Source organism: Panthera tigris, chromosome E2, assembly GCF_018350195.1.
Source record: "Panthera tigris isolate Pti1 chromosome E2, P.tigris_Pti1_mat1.1, whole genome shotgun sequence".
Classification (NCBI taxonomy): domain Eukaryota; kingdom Metazoa; phylum Chordata; class Mammalia; order Carnivora; family Felidae; genus Panthera; species Panthera tigris.
The window spans coordinates 15,941,719-15,965,148 of NC_056674.1; the positions used below are offsets into that span (position 1 = coordinate 15,941,719).

The 23,430-nt window shown below is 47.1% G+C and overlaps 1 protein-coding gene across 7 annotated transcripts in view; it reads right to left on the reverse strand.

The window, feature by feature from the left end:
• The window catches only part of SIPA1L3 (signal induced proliferation associated 1 like 3), a 238,350-nt gene that overhangs the window by 210,884 nt on the left and 4,036 nt on the right, over positions 1-23,430 (reverse strand). Inside the window, exon 1 of one of the 7 annotated variants that reach the window (XM_042969311.1) lies at positions 12,761-12,973. The exons of 5 other annotated variants lie outside the window; for them this stretch is intronic. The gene's annotated coding sequence lies outside the window, so the exon portion shown is untranslated. Of the gene's footprint in view, positions 1-12,441; positions 12,618-12,760; positions 12,974-23,430 lie in introns of those variants that run through there. One more of the 7 variants, XM_042969310.1, reaches the window with a different exon arrangement.

Here is a 23,430-nt window from a genome sequence, read left to right on the forward strand (position 1 = left end):
ACTATAAAGTAGGAAGAAAATACAGTATTTATCTCATCTTAAATTAAAGGCCAAAGCATAAAAGCAAACAACAACATTAACAAAAAAAAAAACCTGAGTGTGATATTTAGTAACATTATAAAATTAAAAGGTAAACAACTCACTGGGGATGTAAATCTGCGACCTGTAACAAATGATTCCTACCTTCAGTAATATAAAGATACCTTACAAATCAATAAGAAATAAAAACTACCCCCTAGAAAAACAGGCAACAAACAAGGAAATACCTATGGTTAATAAACAGACAAGTCAGCGACAAATATCGCAAGTCTTTAAACGTATTTATACACTTTGTATCAGTAATTGCAACTCCAGAACTTTGTCTAATAAAAATCTAAGGAGAAAACAAAGGTTTTTGTGTGTGAGATGTTCAGAGTTACAATATGGAAGGTGGAAGTGAGCAGTATGTCCAGTAACAGGGCACTGACAGGATGGAACACTATGAAGTCATCAAAAAGAGCGTGGCTGACCTTGACCCACTGCCACAGTAGGCTTTCCAAGGCAGACTGTTAAAGGAAAGTGCCGTCTGTAGAACAACATACCTAGAGAGTATGTTTGTATAACAAACAACTATAGGCATACGTATGTGTAATAAAAAGAGCTAACATGTGAGTGCTTATCACATGCCAGGTGCCACTCTCAACTTTTTTACCTATATTAGCACGATGAATCCTTACAAGCCAAGACGTTAGGACCATCACCACCATTTCACACATGAGGAAACTGTGGCACAGAATGATTAAGTAAAGGCCCAAATCAGTACATGACAAAGCTGGGGTTTGAACCGAAGAACCGTGGCCCCAGAGCCCAGGCTCTTAAACACGATCTACTGCACGCACAGCAAGAAGAGCGCATTTAATGTCACTCTGGGCAGGCGAGAGACACTTGGGGGAGGGCCAGGTGCCAGGGACATGAGAGGAACAAGGAAATGCCATGCTTTGCTTTACATACTGCTCCCCTGCTTGAAATGTTTACAATCGGCATTTGGCTGATGTAAGTTTTAAATCAATAAAAAAAAAAAAAAAAAAAAAAAGATCAATATGAAATTTCTGCCAAGCGACCTAAATGCAAGAAGGAGTAGGAGATGATCAGCATCTCCAAGAGGAGCATGCAAGGACCAAAGTCAGCACCTCCTTTCACCTGCTCCACATGCAGATGGAGGGTGGGCTCACACCTGTCTCCCAGAAGATGCCAAGGAAAGCCATGTGGCTGGCTGAGGTATCACACAGGACACACACCCCGTGGGGGGTGAGCTCCCTTTACATGTGGATCGCTGGAGGAGGAGATAAGAAGAGTTTGATGGGCAAGGAGGCTTTCAGCCCAATCAGTTAAGCAGGCTCAGGAGCTCCAAGTCCCGGGCCTATATACACCTTATCTGGCCCAAGTGTCAAGTTACGTATGTGTCGGCACCCAGAAAGTCCCTGTTTTCTGCCCTGTAATAAATACTGTAATAAAAGGCACGACAGGATCTAGGTTAGTGGGGATGGTGGAAGGGCCACCGATGTGGACTTGATCCCTTCCTGGTTTCATAAATGTAGGACATTAGCTCCTCCTGGGCACAGGCTGTGTCAACATCATGAATTAACAGCTGTGGCTGGAGTGAGAGAAAGGGGAGTAAGGTCAGACTGTGGGTCAGGCCACCGAGGTTCCAAACCAGACCCAAGTAGCTGAGGGACAAGGATCAAGGGCTTCGCTTCTCTGGGCCTCAGTTTCTTCATCTGCGAAATGGGGAGTAAGAGTCTACCGTAAAGAGGGTTACAGGAGACGTGTGTGAGTAGGACACCCCAGCCCAAGTTAAAGGGGGCCGGGGACCGTCATTACTGCCATCCATCCAAACCTGCAGCCCAAAGCCTGAAACCCTGGAAAATCTACTCCCCTCCCCATGCTCTGACCAATCCCTTAGCAACTTGTCAGGCCATGCACTTCTGTCAAGCACCAATGCCACTCTGCAGGCCAGGCACCTCTCCTCCCTCCAGGGAAGGTTGCCTCCCTCCTTGTTCCATTGCCACTCCTTCAGAGGCAATGACAGCAAGGACACTCAGAATAAACACCAAACCCTCTCCCCAGCTCCCACCCCTGCCCACCCTTCCACCTCCTTCTCTACAAGGCTCCAGCCACACCACTGTTCTGTTGTTCCTCCACCCACCAAACTCCTTCCTGCCTCAGCACTTATGCATTTGCTGTTCCTTCTGCCAGGACCTCTTCCCGCAGATCTTTCGAGAGGCTGGCACCTTCGTACCATTACGGTCTCAGCTGCTATCACTACCCGACAAACCTCTCCCCCAGCCTCCCACAGCCCTCTCCGCCTTCCAGGTGGCTCTCTCATCAGTCTGCTTCATCACTTCACAGCATGATTCGACCCCACTTGAAACACCTTATTAATTTGTTTACTACTTTCTCTTCTGTGTCCTTCAATGTGAACCAAAACCCCAGGAGGATAGGCCTTCTCAGGTTCTGACCCGAGCACTGGGAACACATGTGATGCTCAATGAATATTTGCCAAAGGCACAAGTCAGTGACTGAATGAATTAATGAATTCTACATCATTCTACATCAAATCTCTGCCCTTCCCCCCCCCCCCACCCAGGGAGTAAATGTGTTGTAATCTCCAGAAGAAAAGAAAGCCCTTAGGTAGTGTGCAATATAATGCGTAACTGATCCCAAGGCATCCAAATGATTTCATGCGTGCTAGTGCTCTAAAGAATTTATGACCCAGACAACAGTGCCTGGGGTCAGAGCGCGCCCCTGGCCAGGCTACTAGAAGGAGAGCCTCTCAGTGGAGCAGAGCCAGTTTTTGTTCTTTTGTCTAGGAAGAGAGTTTCAGATCAGAAGAAATCCAAATGCTCAAAAACCTCTTGCCCCAAGCATAAAGGCTTAATCCCCTGGCATGGAACAAGAACTCTCTAGAGGCTGTAGGTTTGAAAAATTCATGGCCAGGGAAAGAGAACAAAAAATGGAAATGTCAACAACGGCCTAGAGTCATCTGTCCCTGGTTACGGTGGGTGACACATACGAACACAGGGCCCCACCTGGTCAAAGGTAAGGCCCGAAGCAGCTGCGCCTGAACAGTAAGATGACTGTGGCGGTTCATCTGTTTATTCCCAAATCCAAGATGAGGTGTGCCAGTAGAGGCCCGTACACATCGAATGAATGGATGCAAAAACAAAGAGGATTTGGATCACCGAAGGAAAAATCCGCAGATCAGAAGCCACCAGCCCAGTCGTTCAATACTCATTTCTAATGTAAACAAAAGTTCAAAAGAGTCAGTACCCTCAGGGTAACTAAATAATAGATGAGAAAGGTTGCTCTCTAAAGGAATACTCCAGCTAATAAGCGAAGAGGAGGACAGAATTACAAGTGTCACAATTTCTGCAAACCCTAAGTAAAATCACAGCTGTCAGAAATGGTTATTTACAGCCATTAACTACAGGACGTCACTGAAAGAGAACACAGGCTTTACCCATCTGCTGAGGATAGAACACACAACAGCCAGGAGAATGCCCTGCCATCCCTACCCAGAACACACACCAATATGCGTGTGTGTGCACATCTCACACCTGAATCTGATCCAGTCTCCAAACCCAACCACCCATTTGCAGGAAGCACAGGGACAGAAGAACTTGTTAGCCACCACCACAGAAATACAACCCCAGACACAGGCTGTGGGAGATCTACAGGGCAAATTACGTGGCTTTTCTCAACAAATAAACTATCCAAGAAAAAAGGGGGGAAAAATGGGGATGGTGGGGGGACCCACAGATTAAGTGACACTTAACAAGCATGTGAACCAAATCCCACAGTGGACCTTGATTGGAACAAATCAATTCTAAGACTTTTATGAGAGGATCTGAAATGTACTGGATGCTAGATGATGTCAAGCAATTATTGTTAGTTACCTTAATCATGACCATGATATTGTCACTGTGTCCTTAAAAATCTTATCTTTCATAGATAAAAACTGAACTATTTAACTATAAAATAATCCCGTGGGGGTGGGCAGCAGCCTATACAAATAAACCCAGAGTGGTCATGAGCTAAGAAGAGCTGAAGCTATTATTGACTTTTCTCAAATAGTGTCTAGAGGTGATTAAACCGAGAGGGTGGCTGAGAAAGCAGCTCGTGATTACTTTCACCGCCAAGGGCTAATGATCAGATGACATCTTCCTCCTGCAGCTCCGTGTCAGTCTGGGTAAAGCCAAAGTCCTTACTGTGGCCCCAAGGCCCCACACAATCGGCCCCCATCACCCCTCTCATTCCCGCCCCCCACCCCCCGGCCACCGCCCCATCTCTCCCTCACTCACCACTCTCCAGCCCTGCAGGCACTCTGAAGTTCCTCAAGCATGCCAGGCACCTTCTCACCTCAGAACCTCTCACTGGCCCTTATTTCACCCAAATGCTCTTCCCCCAGATACCCACATGGCTCTGCGACTCCCTCTCTTCACCTCTGTTCCAATGTCATCTTCTGAAAGAAGCCTTCCCTAACCCCACTCTCTCAAAAAGCACCAAAAGTCTTCAAAATTTAATAGGGGCACTTGGCTGGCTCAGTAGGAGGAGCATGTGTAGAGATTACTTAAATAACCTTAAAACATGTTTTGAAAAGGGGCACCTGGGTGGCTCAGTTGAGTATCCAACTCTTGATTTCAGCTCAGGTCATGATCTCATGCTTCATAGGTTCGAGCCCCACATCGAGCTCTGTGCTGACAGCTCAGAGCCTGGAGCCCGCTTCAGATTCTGTGACTCCCTCTCTCTGCCCCTCTCCCGCTTGCCCTGTCTCTCAAAAATAAATAAACATTAAAAAAAATTGGGGGGAGATTTAATTAAATAGCATCACATGCTACTTATTCTCATTCCATGTACCCACCTTCATTTTTTTTCACACCGATTATCTCTTTTGGACTTACTATATATGTCTTTCTTTACTATCTGTCTTCCCTTTTATAACGTAAGCTCCATGAGGGTGGAAATTTCATTTGTTTTGTTCACTACAGTCGTCCCAGCTCCCAAAACAGCATCTGTACAAACCAGGTGCTCGATTAATATTTGTGTAATAAATCAAAGAACCAAAGCGACATGACCTTCAGGTACCATCCTAGTGCCTGGCAGCTCCTTTAAGAGCCATTTTTAGGGAGGGGCACCTGGGTGGATCAGTTGGTTAAGCACCAATTTCAACTCAGGTCATGATCTTGCAGTTCGTGGGTTGAAGCCCTGCGTCCGGGTCTGTGCTGACAGTTTGGAGCCTGGAGCCTGCTTCAGATTCTGTCTCCCGCTCTCTCTGCCCCTCCCCCACTTGTGCTCTCTCAAAAATAAACGTTAAAAAACTAAAAAAAAAAAAAAAAAAGAGCCATTTTTAAGGAACACTTCAGAACTAGTAAAGCCTCTGGCTGCCTAATCCAATGTTTAGTCTCCCCTTTTAACTTAGCAGAATCTGATCTTTAAAGATTTTATTTTTAAGTAATGTCTACATCCAACGTGGGGCTTGAACTCACAACCCTGAGATCAAGAGTGCCATGTTCCACTGGCTGAGCCACGCCAGGTGCCCCCAGATTCTGATGTTTAGCTAAGGACAGGGGCATGTGAAATAAAGACTACATTTCCCAGACTCCTTGCAACTATGTATTGTACCCTAAGTTCTGAGCAAGAGTCTATATAAGTAGAATTATCGTGTGCAACTTCCATTAGGTCTTTTTTTTTTAAGTTTATTTATTTTTGAGAGAGAGACAGAGAGAGCAAGTGGGAGGAGGGGCAGAAAGAGAGGGAGACAGAATCCTAAGCAGGCTCCGCACTGTCAGTGCAGAGCCTTATGCGGGGCTTGAACTCACAAACTGTGAGATGATAACCTGAGCCGAAATCAAGAGTCAGACACTTAACTGACGTCCAGGCGCCCCTCCATTAAGTCTTTTTAAAAAGACAGGGGTGCCCATCTTCATTCCTTCCTTCCTGCTGGCTGGGATGCAATGGCTGGAGCTTGAGCAGCCATATTGAATCATGAGGTGGCAGGACAAGGATGATAGATCCAAGAGGAAGAAGGAGCCTGCGTCCACAATAAGAATGTAGCCCTGGCCTGCTTATATCACTGGGCTCCTTTATGTAATAGAGAAAGAAACTTCTATCTTGCTTAGGCCATTGTATTCTGTTTTATATATGGTTTTCTATTATATGCAATTGAACCTAATCCTGATACACTTGGGATCAAAAGACCATCCAGAGTGAGTGGAACAAGTCCTATATCTATACAAATGTATAAAAACGTCCATAAATTGAGAACTATTCCAAAGAAGAATCACTGTGAGCTTGCAGATACACAAAGAGCTATCATGGAGCTGGGGAGAGGGTAAACGGGTGGGAACAACCAAGGAAATAATGACATGAGAACCACATTTTCAATTAGGTTAAATAGGCTGCTGCCTCAGGATTAGTAACCAGAGCACAGCTGACTCTTAAACAATACAGGTCTGAATTATGCAGGTCCATTTACATAGTTCATACAGTATTATAGATGTATTTTCTCTTCCTTATGATTTTCTCAATAACATTTTCTTTTCTCCAGTTTACTTTAAGGATAGAGTACATAATATGTATAACATACAAAATACATGTTAATTGTTGACACTATCAGTAAGGCTTCTGGTCAACAGTACAATTAGTAGTTAAGCTTCTAGGGAGTCAAAAGTTATATTCAGATTTTCAGCTATGTGGGTAGGTATGTGCCCTTAACTCCCACACTGTTTAAGGGTCGAGCGTATATAAGGAACACCTACAGGGGCACCAGGGTGGCTTAGTCAGTTCAGCGTTCAACTCATGATTTCTGCTCAGTTCATGATCTCAGGGTTGTGAGATCGAGCCCCCCTGTGTTGGGCTCTGCACTGGGCATGGAACCTGCTTAAGATTCTCTCTCTCATTCTCTCTCTCTCTCTCCCTCCCTCTGTCCCTCCCCTGCTCATGCAAGCTCTCTCTCTGGGGAAAAAAAAAAAAAAAAAAAAAAAGAACACCTACAAATCAATACTAAAATGCCGCAAAGTGATGAGCAAGTTTTATCCAGAAGAAGAAAGATAAAAGATATTCTGCCTTATCAGTCTTCAGAGGAGTATAATCAAAACCACAATGAGATTTCATTTCATATCTGGCAAAAAATAAAAAAGTTTTACCAAACCAAGCCCTTGGTGGCAACGTTCAGAGACCAGTCTGACAGTATTTGGCGAAGTCAAAGATGCTCACATCCTACGACCCGCCAATCTCGTGCCTAATAACACCCAAAAGAAATTCATGTCAATACATGCTAGGAAACATGTGTAACAACATTCACAGTAGCCCATGAATCGCAAAAAATCTAGAAACTAATGAAATGTTCATTGGCATGCAAATGACTAACATAAAAATGTGGTACATTCAGCCAGTGGAATATTATATAGCAGCAAAAAAAAACCAGAATGAACTACAGCTATACAAAAATAGTCTGGCTCACTCTTAGATTCACAACACTATGGGAAAAATGCAAGTCCCACCAAACTATATACAGTACAGTATCATTTGCATAAAGTTCAAAAATAGTTCTCTTTAAGACAAAGAATGATAAATAAAAAACTCAAGATGGTGGTCACCTCTGGGACAGGAGGCAGGGTATGGAATAGGAAGTACCACACAGGTTCATGTGTTATTAAAATGTCCTAATTCCTGGGCATTAAATTCCTTGGACATTAAAATGTCCTAATAACCTACTGTTAATTATAACAGACAATTTTGCATGAGCCAAAAACACCAGTGTTTCATGCACCAAGGATTCCAATTAATCTGATTTTGCGTGTCCAAAGGCCATCTTTAAAAAAATGGAATATATTTAGAAAGAGGTGAGAGAGCATGTACACCAAGTTACTGACATATGGGACCAATGAGGCAGGAGGTAGGGGCGGAGGGGATGAAGTAGTAGGTGGTTTCTGCTTCATGTTTTGTTCTGCCATCACTTAAATATTCATTTCAACAAGAAATGTTTCCTATAACGAACTCACACAATATAGCGCAGTGGTTCACGGACTCCAGAGCCAGACCACCAGAGATCACGCGTCGACTGCACTACTTCCTGGCTGCGGTTAAGTAGGCAGGTAGGTTATTTAACTTCTCTGTGCCTCTGTTTCTGTATCAGAAAAGGAAGGGTGATCACAGTGCCTACTTCATGGGGCCACTGTGAAGACTGAATGGGTTGGTTCACAGCTCCTCTACACAAGGGAGGCCCTTAATGAGACTGGTTATTATGATTCTCACTAGTCTAACTTCTAACATGCACATGGAGGACAGCCATGAGCTGAGCAATGATCTAGTGAAGGCCTACAAATGATCCTGGTCAGTTTAACCCCCAGCTGTGCTTCCTTCCCTCATACTTGCAGCCTCTGAAAGAAGCCTGGTGCACTGCTCATCCCAAGTACTTACTGAACAGATGATAAACGAATACAAGATGCCACCTCACCACTTCTCTAGCTGTCTGAACAGACCCCTTCTAGATGCCTACTCTCATGTCCATTCTCCCTTCTTCAATACTGACCCTTCATTTAGGGTGGTGGTTAAGTCCAAATTTAAAAACTGCATTTCCATGACTCCCCCGTAGCTAGGGGTGGTCACGTCATGGAGTTCTCTAGCCAAAGTGACACAAGCAGAAGTCAGCTAAAGATTTCAGGGAAGGCTTTGGTGTCCTACAATAGAGGTACTGTCTCCCTTCCTTAAGAGTTTTGCTTCTTCCTGCCTGTGACAAGGATGTGGGGCTGGAGGTGGAACAGCCTTCTTCTCGCTACGAGGCTAAGGGCAGCAGCAGTGCAGATAAAGAAGAGCCTGGGACACTGGAGAGATGGTAAGCTGCAGCACCACCTTTCCCTGCTAACCTCTGCACCTCTCCTTACGTGAGAAAACGAAGGCTGTCGTAGTCTCTGAAGATGACCCCCAGTGGGCACATCTCTCGGTACTCAAGTCTTCCACTGTCCCTCCCACACTGAATCTGGGCTGACCTGTGACTCACTTGAGCCAACAGAATGAGGCTGAAAGTGAGCTGGGCCAGTTCTGGACTATGCCTTACGAAGGCTCATCAGAAGCCCTGAGCTGCCATGTTGTAAGTCCAGCTACTGGCTGGTGAGGCCACACGGAAGAAGAGATCCTGAGACTACAGAGAGAGGGGCCCAGCCATCTCCAAGGCACAATGTGGCCGAGATATCTTGAGTGCTCCAGCTCCATCTACCCTTTGTCTGCTGCAGCGTAAGAAACTCCGGTTAAGCCCAGGAGAAGAGCCGTCCGCATGAGCCTCAGTAAAGCAGAGTCTGTCATTTTAAGGCATTTAAGTTTTAGGGTGCCTTGTTATGTAGCAATAGAAAACTAGAATAAACCCCTATCTGGGCACACCACTGTACAAGTTTCACAAAGCCAAATATATCCCATAATTAAAGTGCCACCTAAAAAGGAAATGTGCCCATCGATCAAAGATCCCAACAAAATCTCTTGCATATTGATAACAAAGATCCTTAAAATGGAAAAAAAAATATGAACCTTCTGTTATTTTGTTAACGAGTACTCATTAAACACAACTAACCCATATTAAGGGTGATGAATCTATTACTTACTTTTATAATTAAAAAGCATTTAAAGTAGAAAGTTCAACACTGTGCTGCACCTGGTGAGAACCCTCAGAAAACACATCTTCTATCTGGGCAAAAGGTATCATTATACTAATACTACTTCATATTCATTTTCAAAGGCTTAGAGTTTAAGTTAACAAGGTGGCTAAGCAGGTTGGACACCTGCAAACTAATTAAAGAAGGCTATCAATAAAAATAATAATTTGAAAAAAAAACAGAAACAAAGGGAATGCACATCAGTGATGGTCTAGCCAAATTAATTATGGTACACCCACACCACCATGTGTTACACACATCTTTTGCTATCAAAAAGAACAAATCTGAGTGCTACCTGAGAATCTGGAGGCATATCTATATGGTTTTGCCATGTTAGAAAAACAAAATGCAGGGCACCTGGGTGGCTCAGTTGGTTAAGCATCCAACTTTGGCTCAGGTCATGATCTTACAGTTCGTGGGCTCCTGCCCCACACTGGGCTCTGTGCTGACAGCTAAGACCCTGGAGCCTGCTTTGGATTCTGTGTGTGTGTGTGTGTGTGTGTGTGTGTGTGTGTGTGTGTGTGTATGTGTGTGTCTCTGCCCCTCCCTCGCATTCTCTCCCTCCCTCTCTCCCTCTCCCCCCTCTCAAAAATAAAATATTTTTAAAAAAGCAAAATGCAAGAAAATGAGGGTAATATTATCCCTTGTAGGATACTATTTCTCTCCACAGGATTATATAACCATGGGAGGAAAGGTAGAAAGATACGCACATAAGTACTTGATTGTTACTATGGGTGAAGGACTGTGGGAGGATGCTGACATGGGGGTGGGGCAGAGAGGAGTCCACAAACTAGGGACAGAAAAAAATTGAAGAGGAGCTTGGAGTTAATTCATGATCATCACCCCCAAGTAGCGAGTGCTCTCTATGCACCAGATACAGTGCTTGACTAGGTCACCTGATCTCACCTGAACTTCTCATCTAATGTGGGAATTATTAATTATTCCCATTTTCCAGATCAGGAAACAGAGGCCCGGAGAAGGCAAGCACTGTGCCCAGAGTGCGGGCAGTGCTGGGACTTGAGCATGAAGAGCCACGGTCTTTCAGGAAGGGCACTGAAACTGCACCACTGCCCCTGGGGCTCAAAGGGCACAGTTAACTGCTGGAGGAGCAGTTCCTTGGACACCTGGCACATTCAGGCCCAAAGGTGTGGCAGTGTAGGATGCAGCCGGCAGTCCATCAGCACCCCGGTGCCTCGGTGTCTCATGCCTTCCGGAGAAATCTGAGAGGGCCACTGACCTCGCTCCGCAGAGCCTGGGGAAGCCCCGCCCAGGACACTTTTACAGAACCAACTGCCAGACACCAGGAGCCAGAGCACTGACGAGGTGGGATCAGCCACGACACACTCTCCGAGTTCGCCATTTAATCACAACGCGTTCAGCCCCCGAACGAGAATTATTGCCTGTTAAAGCAGGGAAGACCAATAAACCATGCCTGGCCAGTTAATTCTGATTTCCAAGGCATTCCCTGACCTTACTGCAGGAACACTGAGCAGGACCTGGCGATTAAGTGGGCTCTCCAGATACACGCAGGTGTGTGCACGTGCGGGCAGTGTCTTGGACAAAGCTTTCCCCACCCGATTTAACCTGCACGCAGCCTCAACTCTCACCAGGGCCAAGGCTGTCTGATCCCAGCCACACGAATCCAGGCTGCCCGGATGAGCCACTGGCAGGCCCCGGATTCTCCAGACTGCAGGGGATGAGGGACAGGAAGCCAGAGGCCCTGATGCCTCAGACAGGCTTGATGAGAATCAAAGCGAGGGTGTGGGAATGCCACCTCCCCCACAGCTGCAGGTCTGGGGGCATTCTAACTCAAACCCCAAATGGGGACAGTCATCCATCCTCGGACAATGTTGCACCTGATATCATAAATTTATTCATAAAATAATTTATCCCACACCTACCACATGCCAGGAACTGCTCTACAAGAATAGAGACCGAAGTCCCTGCCCTTTTATGGAACCTACAGGTGGGGGGGGGAGGGGCAGATAATAAACAAGTATGTCAAGTAGTAATAAATGCCATGAAGAAAAATAAAGCACAGTGAAGGACTAAGAGTGGTGGAGAAAGTGCTATTTAATAGGGACAGAGGCCCCACGGAGAGGGTGACATCTGAGCAGAGACCTGGAAGGGGGTGGGGAGTCTTGGGGATACTGGGGGAAGTGTTCCAGGCCAAGGGAACAGCCAGGGCAAAGGCCCTGAGGGAGGAACAGAAGGAGGCCTGAGCAGCTGGAGTGCGGCCAGCAGCAGTTAAGAAGTCAAAGATAAGGCCAGGGAATTTGGGGGGCAGGGGCACAGGGCTAGCTGACACTGAGGACGACTCCCTGCCCAGGCTGTGAGCACTTTACATAACGATTCACTGGAAAGATGAGTGGGTACTGCTCCTACTTCCCCCTTCATCAGACGGGGAAACTGAGGCCCAGAGAGGGAAAGGAACCTGCCTGAGATCACACAGCTCCCCTGTACCAGGCCGGGATGTCCCACAGCCCCTGGCACAGAAGTTTGCATCCCACAGGAGCTCAACATCCACCAATTGGTTCCTTCTCCGGAGAGAAAATATCCTCCATTTTCTTCTCACTCCCTCGACACTCCGCCCACCGTTCTTCACAGTTAGGAGCAGACAGGTAAACACTTCACGCCAGAGGAAGGGAGGAAAAGAAAACAAAAAAGCCACCAGTCTAATTCCCGAAAAGAAGAAACACATCATTACCTTTCTCTCCTCTACAAGTTACTACCAAACTTACTAAACATCACTCACCCAAGAGACGTCCTGAGCGCAGCCCTGATCACAGAGCTGGCAGGTGACTGGCCGGGACCCGGCAAGGCCACCTGCCCGAGCTCTGCAGGCTGCCCCCGGCCGGTGCCTCCCCCGCTCGGCCTACTGTGGGTGTCTGGAATGCGGAAACGGGAACCTGCCGTGCCAGCTCCTAACAGCGACTTATTCAATAGCCGCGGGAACACGCCAGCCACTGGAGTTCCCCCACGAGGAGCTCCGCGCAAACAGGCGTGCTCCCAAAGAGGACTGTTTCGCCAGCAGTCCCTTTGGGGGAGGGAAAAAAAAAGGACTCCTTACTCACCAGACACGTGGTCTGAGGAGCCTGAATGGGCTTAAGAGAAAGCTCCAAGGTAACAAAGACGGCTCGCCTGTTACTGCTGATCCAGGAACGGGCCACCTGTTCACTGACTGAGCCAGGGCTGGATCCGTGCCCACAGCCTCCCCTGCCCTGGGCTGGCACCTGCCCGCTTCATTCACAACCTCACAATCCAAAGGTGGGCTCCGTTCCCGGTGCGGACTCCCGGTCTGCTCACTCAGGCAGAGGCAGAGGCAATGTAGCTTAATGATTAAGCACCGCCTCTGGGCCCCTCTGGCCAGCTTTGGAAGCACAGCCCGGAATGGCTTTGCCTGATATTAACAACCACCAGAGCCTGGGTACTCACTCTGCACAAGGCACCCTTCTAAGCACTTCCTAGGAGTTATTTCCCCTAGCCCACACAGCTACCCTCCTAGGATGTACTATTATCATTGCTACTTCACAAGTGAGAAAGTTCAGAAATAGAGAAGTCACAGCGTGGAGATCACATAGCAAGAAAGTGGTGGGGCAGAGAGGTAATCCCAGCACAGCGACTCTGGGTTTCCAGTTCTTAACCACTACACCCAGATCCCCTTTCAAGATGAGAGACTGCCCCCCCGCCCCAACTGGGTCCCAGTTGCCACATCTGTAAAATGGGATGTGTGTGAGAGTTGGTGAGGTCTGTATGGGGGAACACTTAGCCTAACCTACAAAAAATGCTCAACAACTATCAGCTATAGTCATGACATTCTGCCCTCAGATTCAATCAGATTCCGCTTATACCTTAAAATAGGGGGTAACTATGGGCAGCTGAAGGGAAGAAAAATAAAGATTCTTGCTGCCCTTTTCACCCACAAAAAAATACCACTGACCCTTGAACATGGGTTTGAACTGTGCAGCTCCATTTATGTAGTTCTTATGGTACAGTACTATAAATGTATTTTCTCTTTCTCATGACTTTTTCAATAACATTTCTTTTCTTCTCTTTTTTTACTTCACTGTAAGAATACCATATAAAATACATACAACACACAAAATACGTGTATGTTCTCAGTAATGCTTCAGGTCAATGGTAGGCTATTAGTAGTTAAGTTTTGGGGGTGTCAAAAGTTATACTCAGATTTTCAACTGTGCGGGGGGTCAGTGCCCCTAACCCCTGACCTACCCCTGACCTGTCCAAGGACCACCTATACGGTGTGTATTAAGTGCTCACTGGGGGCCAGGACTGCAGTGTTCTAAGTGCTTTACATACTTTAATGCACGGCATCCACCCAACTACCTAGGAGGTCAGTATCACTACCAGCCCCACCTCAGCTCAAGCCCACGCTCCATTCCTCAGTCCCTCTGTAGTCTGGCAGGGCAGTAACTTTACACTGTGTCTGTCCATATGTGGGACTAATCGGCATCCACAGGAAACTTCAGTCTGCAAAATGAATGGTCACTTTCACAGGCTGTTAGAAGGAGGGGGCGGGATCATTAAATAGTAATTTAATTATTCAATTAATAAATTTCATGTGTTAATAGCAGAGATCATATTTGTAAGCAACCACATGCCGGCAACGGGGGTAAGCACCTGACCTGCATCCTCTCCTTTCATCCATACAACCACCTTTCGAGCCAGTCCTCAGGAGGGGAAACTGAGCCTCTGCGAGGAGCACTTTGAACAGCAACTGGTCAAGAGCAGAGAGAGGAGGGAGAGCCAAGTGTTTCTGAGCAGAGAAAATGCTCTCAAACACATGCACATTGCCCCTCAGACTGCTGCCTCATCACTCAGCTTGGGTTTGCCTCTATTTTCAAACAAAATATTGGGTTTCCCGATAAGACCGACAGCTCCTACAGTACAGGGACTCTGCGTACATCTTCTCGAAGGTGGACATTAGTAGAGAACAAAAGTGATGTCCTGATTCAGGTAACTACAAAACAAAGCGGGTCAGTACAATGACATGAAAATGTATGAGTGCAATGCTTCCACTTTGTTTTACTAACTTCTGCAGCAGACCCAGGTGTTTGCCTACCAATTCCATCCCTTTCTCCAAGTCCTTTCCTAAACAGTACTCAAAAAAAACAAAAAACAAAAAACAAAAAAAAACACATAAAAACAAAAAACAGTACTCCAATTTTATTCCTGTAGCCACTGTCTTCCCAGCAGTCATGTGCTTCAGGTAAGGACAGTTCCAGCCTCAGCCCTGAGACTACATCATGATCGGCTCTTACTTGTGATTTGCCCAGGTGTGGTCACGTGCCACAATGCTGGCCAATGAGATATGAGGGGAATCTGAGAGGCAGAGTATCTAGGAAAAGTTTCCTCACTTGTTAGAGATAAACATTGAGTGATAAATAGATGCCCTCTTTCTACTACTAGATGCAGCCTTGTCGGGATATGACAGCTGGAGCTGTGGCAGTCATCTTGTGGCCACGAGGAGAGTCTGAGGACACAGGAGACAAACCAAGGATGGCAGAGTGACACAACAGAGGGCTTGCTTACAGGCACTGTGGAAGTGCTTAGTCAATCAATTAAGGTGGCGCCAACCATGGGCTTCTTTGTTGCGTGAGATCATAAATCTGACTTCAGGCCAATTTCATCTGGGTTTCCTACTGCAATAGATCAGTGGTACTCCAGATGTCCTCTCAGGCCGAGGAGCACCCAGTAGCACCTGACTACTTGTTAAAAATGCAGATTCTCAAGCCAGACCTACTGAATCAGAAACTCTTGGTGGGGCCTGGCAATCTGTAATTTAACAAGCATTCCAGGGGATTCTGCTGTCTGCTAAGGTTTGAGAACCACTACAGAAGCACACAAGTCATTTCAGAGCAAGGCCTCTGGAGTCAAGAGTCCTTGGGTCCAAATCTTGTCACTACCATTCTCTAGCTGTGTGACCTTGGGCAAGTTATTTAAATTTAGCTGCCTCATCTGCAAAAGAGGAATAAAATGAATACTTCTCTTACAGGATTGTTGGGAGGTCTGGATGAGTCACTCTGTGGGATGTGCCTACCTAGCACAGTGCCTAGCACAGGGTAGACATTATATAAATTACCTATTCGGTGCTGCTTTTGTTGCTATTACTATTGTTTGCAACCAAAGGCATACCAACTGACACAACTTCCTAACGGAGCTCCTCCAAAGCTGGATCCAGAACTCCTTTACCTTTATGTTACTACACCCAGAACCCAGCCCAGGGCCCTGGGGCTTCTAGAGACGTGAGACTGTCCCGGTCAGTGCAGGGATGCGACACACAGGAGGGGCTGAGGCCTTTCTCCATCACTCCTCAGACCTCCTCCCGCAGCCTGAACCTCCGCAGCCCCAGCAGATATCCCACGGACACTCTGCCAGCTACTCTGCCCAGTTACTGATCCAGAATGCCCACCAGCTCTGCCCGGCCCCAGAGAGCACCCCCACCATGTGAGTCATGCCAAACATCTGGCAAGAGTCCAGGGCTGCCCTTCCCTCTGGGAGTTATCTGTGATTTCAAAACTGGTGGCACCAAGATGCAGAAAGCCAAAGAATGACAAACGCCACCCCCAGGTAAGATCCCAGCAGGAAGAGGCAGCCTCTAATCAGGCTTAACAGCAAGACTGGGTAGGGGGCTGTGGGTGGGGCCGGGGTTCTGCATTCGCCGGCACTGCTGACACTGTTGGGCCGGTCACTGAAAGAGCAGTGTGGGATACAGAAAGGGGGAGGGGAGTCTTGGCCTCCGACCACTAACCCCGGCAGCAGGAAAGCCCTGGTCAGATTTCTCAGGCTGTGCAAAGGAAGCTATTACACCGAACCTCATAAAATTGCCAATATTCACACATTCCTGGACGGCAAAAAGGTAATTTCATATGGCTCAACCTAATACAAGCCAGGGAACTCACTCCAATAATGCGATGTCAAGAAGTTGGTCACCAGCAAGAAACGGGAATGGTGGTGGCCTCTGAGCAAGGGAGGTGACTGTCTTACTTTTGCGCCTTCGGTTTCATGCACATGTGGCCACTTTTCAAAATTTAATGAAATTTAATAAATCAATCAACCCTGCAATATCTCCCCATCTCAGAGAGAAGACACACTTGTACCAGATCCTACAAGATCAGCAAGCCTGTCACTTCTCTGCCCTCATCTCCTGCTCTGGCCACACGGGCCTCCTTGTGAGCTCCTCAATCTTACCAGGCCCATGTCTCAGGGCCTTTGCACTGGCTGCTCCCTCTGCCTTGACACCCCCACTGCTGACACTGCCTCAGCTCCTTCAGGCCTGTACTCGAGTCACCTCCTAGGGAGGCTATCTCTGGCCCTCCTGCCTAAAACCTCAACACAACACCTGCTACCAACCTAATCCTTCATATCCCCCTTCCCTGCTTAATTTCTTCTGCTTAGCACTTACTACCATCTTGTTTACTGTCTGAACCCCCCACTTGAAGGACAGCCCGAGGAGGGGAGAAGCTTGTCTGTCTTGCTCACTGCCACATTCCCCGTTCCTGGAGGACTGCTCACCTCAGTGAACACCCGCTGAATGAGTAAGCTGAAAAATCAGATGCAGAGTCACTATTTGGGGTTTGGCACCCTCAGATCCCACACGTGCAGGTCTACACTGGACACACGGGAAAATCAAGCTAAGTTGTTGACAGCGCTCCTAGTGGTTTCTCCACACTGGGCTCACCTCAGAGCCTTTGAAAGAAAAAGAAAGGGCAGAACCGAAGAGAATGCTGGGGGCAGGGGTTTGAGGCAGGGGCTCTCCTGCCTCCCCTGCCCACAAACCAAGCATGTGGTGTAGAGACACGGGGCACCGGAGAAAAGAACTCATCCTGAGCTGGAACATGCCAGCCTCTAGCAGGATCAGAGCCAGAGCAGGTTCACAACAACCATCTCTACCCACCTGGGAGGCAAACACCAAGCAGAAACCCCCAAACAAGGGTGTCCTCTTTTCCTGCCATTTCCACACAAGGATTCAGGCTAAGTGAGAGTCCCCAGAAGAACAAATGCGACAGGGACCTCTCTACTCTTGTGTCGTGAAGGAGTTCTAACCGTAGGCTTGAAGAGGAATACCATCAGGTCCCAGGCGCCGTCTGTCTGTCACAAGCTGCATCTTGCCCCTTTCCTTCTGTTGGCAAAAGTCAGAACTGAAAGGGGGCACCTTCCCTGCCTCCCACTGCAGTGCCAGAGGCAAACCAAATGTCGGATTCTGGTTCCATGTGGGGCTTTAACAGAGACCCATCAAAGGAAGGATTGGGTGCAGGTTTGTCCTGAGGGGAGGATTGGGGGAGGATCTGATGCCTCCTGTTGAAACATGTCTTTGGAAAAAATGTGGGAGGGGCCCCACGGTCAAGGTGCTGCAGGGAGACATTTCTCAGGGAAGCAGGACCTCTGGAAACTGACTCACAGAGCCCATGCCACTGCAGCCGGCGCTCAGAGCAGCCGGAGAAGCGTGTGGCCGCTGGAACCTTCCAGAGTCCTCACTGCTCCTGGACATTGCTTTACCTAAGGGGTTTCCAAAGCCTTGGGCCAACCACTGACTCCCGTAACGAAAACACCAACAAGAAAACCAAAAAACCCTGTTTTTATCATATAAGTGGACTGGGCAGGGGCAGGGAACTCCCCACACCTACACTTGAGCTCAAAATACACAAATTCTGACTTTCGTTGTCCTTATTTCTTACTTTTCAGGATGAGACATTTCAAACATACAAAGCTGAAAAGAGAATATAATAATCCCCCATCGGCCGGCTTCAACAGTTATTAACTGATGGCCAATCTCACTTCATCTCTTCACTCACCCATACACACAGTCTCCCTCTACTCTCGGCCTGCCCATATTATTTTGAACCCAATCATGAACACCTTAACAGTTCACAGGTATTTCAGAATGTATGCTTAAAGATCAGGACTTTTTTCTTAAGCAGAACCACAGTATCATTATCACATTTTAAAAAAATAAGAATTCCTTAACAATACTGAATATCCAGTTAGCGTTTGTTAGATAAAGGGGAAGTGCAGGTTCCAGAATCATAGAAAAATCTTGTGCCCAGACAGGTGTTCAAGCCTCCAGACACGAAGGGGCCTGAGAGCTGAAGCAGGGCTGTCCCAGAACAGGAGAACAGAGACCACACGTGGAGTGGAGAGGCTGGAACTAGTCCGTATGGTCCTGCCTGCCCACCCCGTTCATCCATCTGTCCATCCACAAGAGACCGCACAGTGAGTGTTTAAGAGCCTGGACTCTGGAGCCAATGGCTTGGGTTTGAATCCTGACTTTGACACTCCAGCTTTTGGACATGCACTTCTCAGGACCTGCTTCCCTATCAGGGAAAGGGGGATGATAACAGTACCTACCCCATCGAGTCATTCTGAGGCTTAAATGAGAAATTACAAGGGGCGCCTGGGTGGCGCAGTCGGTTGGGCGTCCGACTTCAGCCAGGTCACGATCTCGCGGTCCGTGAGTTCGAGCCCCGCGTCAGGCTCTGGGCTGATGGCTCGGAGCCTGGAGCCTGTTTCCGATTCTGTGTCTCCCTCTCTCTGCCCCTCCCCCGTTCATGCTCTGTCTCTCTCTGTCCCCAAAATAAATAAAAAACGTTGAAAAAAAAAATTTAAAAAAAAAAAAAAAAAAATGAGAAATTACAAGAAAAGCACTTAGAGCAGGGCCTTTATACACGGTAAGAGCTTGGTGAATGCTGGCTAGGATCATTACTTCAGCCAGCAGACACTTACTGAGTGTCTTTTACATACCAGGCACTGTCCAGCAGCAAGAGAGGAGAGTTGTGGAGAGGTTAAAACCCTCATGAGTCACCACCAGGGGACAGGGACTGGCACCAGGCCACTACCTGGGGACATGAGCAAACTGAGAATCTCCAGTACCTGCCATACTTGGGTAGGAGGTCCAGATTCATCCTGCCCCCGAGATGGGCAACCCTGAACCAGGGGAGTAATTAGAAGTCCAGAACAATGACTCTCATGGATGAAAGAGGGAACCACTGCGGCATCGCTCCCCCCACTCCCCCCATCCAGCAATGCCACTTTTGATCAGAGCAAAGGCAAGATTCACGTGCTGGGTAAGTACGGCTGTTGCTGAGCTCACTGGAAGATGCCACACAGCTCCCACAGAGGGCCACAGCCTCGGGGAACAGAGTCCACAGCAGTAGGAGAAAAGAGGCCTCGTGCCCAAAGAAGCAGTTTAGAATGGCCTTTCAAAAGGCTGGGCCCTTTTCTTGCCTCCCTCACTGTCCCTGCCCACCCTGCTCCTCAGTCTCCAAAGTCCTCTCTCTTTCCTAGGAGATAAGACCTGTTTCCACCAAACCGGGAGCTCAAAGTAAGGAGTGCAAGTGTCAGTCACACAGGTCTACACCAGCACCCCAGCACCAACATAAACTCGAAGATCGTTGCTGACAAACTCTGGGGATCCATTTTGTGTGATGAGTCCTTCCTGTGGCTTGTATTGCTCAAAACTCAGAGCCCATCCCCCTCAAACACGAATACAGCATATCCGACAGAGATTTAAGAGTATGGTCTCTGGACCAGAGTTCAAATTTAGCCTCCATCACTTCCTAATTTCGAGCAAGTGGCCTCTCATTGCCAGAGCTCAGCTTCCTCACGTGTACAACAGGGATAACCCGTCCCTGCCACCTCGGAACATAAGTCACACACGTCAAGCAATGAGCACAATTCCAGGCCCATAAGGCACCTTTGATGGATGACAGCTGTGGGATTAGCTATACCTGCCTGTGATTAATATGCTTTTCATCACTCACCCACCTTTATTCACCAAGATAAAACAGGGATAGTATCTTTGATCTGTCACTGTGAACTACCACCCTTGATTTATGTGAGTCTCATACCCCAGGCCCACGCTGTCCAACACATGTGGCTACTGAGCACCTGAGATGTTCAGTAGCTGGCGCGAATGGAGATGCACTAAAGGTGTAAGATACACTTTGTATTGTGAAGACTTAGTGTGGGAAGAAAATGTAAAACATCTCAATAATTTTTACACTGATTACATATGAAATGATAATATTTTAGATCAAATAAAATATACGATTAAAATTAGTTTCTTCCATTTCTTTTTACTCTTATTTTTTTTAAGGTTTATTTATTTTTGAGAGAGAGACAAAGCAAGAACAGGGTAGGGCAGAGAGAGAGGGAGACACAGAATCGGAAGCAGGCTCCAGGCTCTGAGCTGTCAGCACAGAGCCTGATGCAGGGCTCGAACTCACGAACCGGAGATCATGACCTGAGCCAAAGTCGGATGCTCAACCGACTGAGTCACCCAGGTGGCCCTCTTTTTACTTTTAACTGGCCATTATAAAAATGTAAATTCTGTATATGGTCCACGTTGGTAGCTCACAGTGGGTTTCTAATGGACATTGTTGCAGACCTCTGACATCCAGTGTCTTCTCATTCGACTCCTTACTGTCAGCGTCTGGCACGGTGCCTGGCACACAGGCTAGGGTAGAACAAAATGTTTCATAGATGGCTGGATAAAGATGTTCTCCACATTTCTCCTGGTCTGAAAATGCATCCACCGCTGTCTTCACATCTAGCCAGGCCTGGCTTTCGTTCAACATATTTAACAACCCACAAGGCCAGGCTACATCAAGTCAAAATGGACACAGTCATGGTGGCTGGAGCAGGGTGCTAGGGCACCTGCAGAGCCAGGTATCTTTTTAGTTACTGGACCATATTTGATATTTAACAGTCAAAAATGCTGGCCTGGTGCTTAGAAACACCCTACCAGCCCAAGTTCCCCATCAAAGCTCACCCAAATGGGACCCTCCCCTTGTTCACTCTCCTTCAGCACCACGCCTCAAGCAGTCAACTTTGCCTTATTTGAGGACAGGCCTTCAGTTCTGAAACAACCAACCAAACATCCCGACAGAAAGTGACCCCCTCATGTCTTACTGTCGGTAGAAACGATGCCACAGCATCCCCGGACCACCCCTGCTGTCTGTGAATGATGAACTAAATATAGTCCACAGTGCTTTGCAGGTCAGACAACTTCGAAAGGAACTGCTGAAGCCACTTCACAAACTTGCCTCGGCCTAGTAAACAGCGCCTGGGAAGAGCAGCAGTGTGGCATGTGGGCGGAGTCTGGAGTCCGGAATCGGCTCCTTATCTGTAAAGTGAGTCCCATAAACTTATCTACTTCACTGGACTTTGGTGAGGACTGGCTGAGAAAAAGTGTGACATGCTTACAAGAGCAACTAGTATAGACGAAGCACTAAGAAATGTAAGGTGCTGGGGCGCCTGGGTGGCTCAGCTGGTTAAGCGTCCGACTTCAGCTCAGGTTGTGGGCTCAAGGTTAGTGGGTTCGAGCCCCGTGTCAGGCTCTGTGCTGACAGTGTGGAGCCTACTTGGGATTCTCTCTCCCTCTCTCTCTGCCCCTCCCCACTTGTGCTTTTTTTCTCTCTCTCAAAATAAATATATAAACTTTAAAAAAAAAAGAAGGCGCTATTATTATTATTATTTTACAAAAATTAAAGTAGCATGAACTTGAAAAATGTGATTTCACCCTTCTCCAGCCACACCGATCCTGTTTTTGTAGTTAACTCGTTCTCACCTTTGGGGCTTTGCATTTGCTGTTCCCGCTGCCTGGAATGTTCTTCCCCCAGCTCTTGGCACAGCTGGTGCCTCTTGCTCCTGCAGGCCTTCCCGTACCATCTGAGGTAATGTAACCAACTCTTCTTCACCACCAGCCTGCCCTATCAGCCACTCTCTATCCCCTCAGCCTGTCATTTCCTCTAGAACACTTAAACCATCTAAAATTACCTTGCTTATTGCATGTCTCCCCAGCTAGAATGTACACCCTAGGAGAGTGAGGATCTTGTCTGTTATGTTCACGGTCCAAGAGCTTTTAGCCACTAGATGTACCAGAATGCTTACTGGATGTGTTTTTGCAAAGATAAAAGACATCCCAGAAACAATCTAAATGTCCAGTGACAGGGGAATGGGGGAATAAAGCATGGCCTCTTCATACTGAAGAATGTGAGTGTGGGTCTAGCTGTTAAAAAGAATGAGTCAGGGGCTCCCGGCTGGCTCTGTCGGTGGAGCATGCGACTCCTGATCTCAGGGTTGTAAGTTCAAGCCCCACGTTGGGTACAGAGATTACTTAAAAATAAAATCTCAAAAAAAAAAAAAAAAAAAAAAAAGAGTAGGATCTGTACATAATGACTTGACTATCATCAATTGAGAAACTCAAGTTACAAATATGTGTGACTTGATCCCTACCCCTCCTTTTTGGGGGAGTGGCGAGGGAGAAGGAAGAAAACAATCAATATGTGCATCCTTAGAAGCACAGAAAAAGGCAAGGGAGAGCAGCTACCTAAATTGCCAAGGGCAGAAAGCATATCCATTGTGTTTATCTACAAAACCTGACAGTGGAATACTCACTGCCCGCATAAATGGTTATCTTTGGGGGAAGGGATTTTAAAGTGGAGGGCAGCACCTGTTATTTTCTTTACACATCTGTGTTGTTTGACATGTTACAACATGTAACATGTGTTGTGTACATGTTGTACACAACTGTGTTGTGTATCGCTGCATAACTTTTTTTAAAGCAAAATTCAACCCATTCCCATACAGGCAAAGTAAAAGTAAGTCCATGACCAGAACAGTCTTCAGCAATGAGAACAGTATCAGTCTTAAACAAAGCACAAATGCACGAACTAGTCCAAAAGTTTCTCATTCTAAAAGCTAAAAACAAACACTTTAAAGG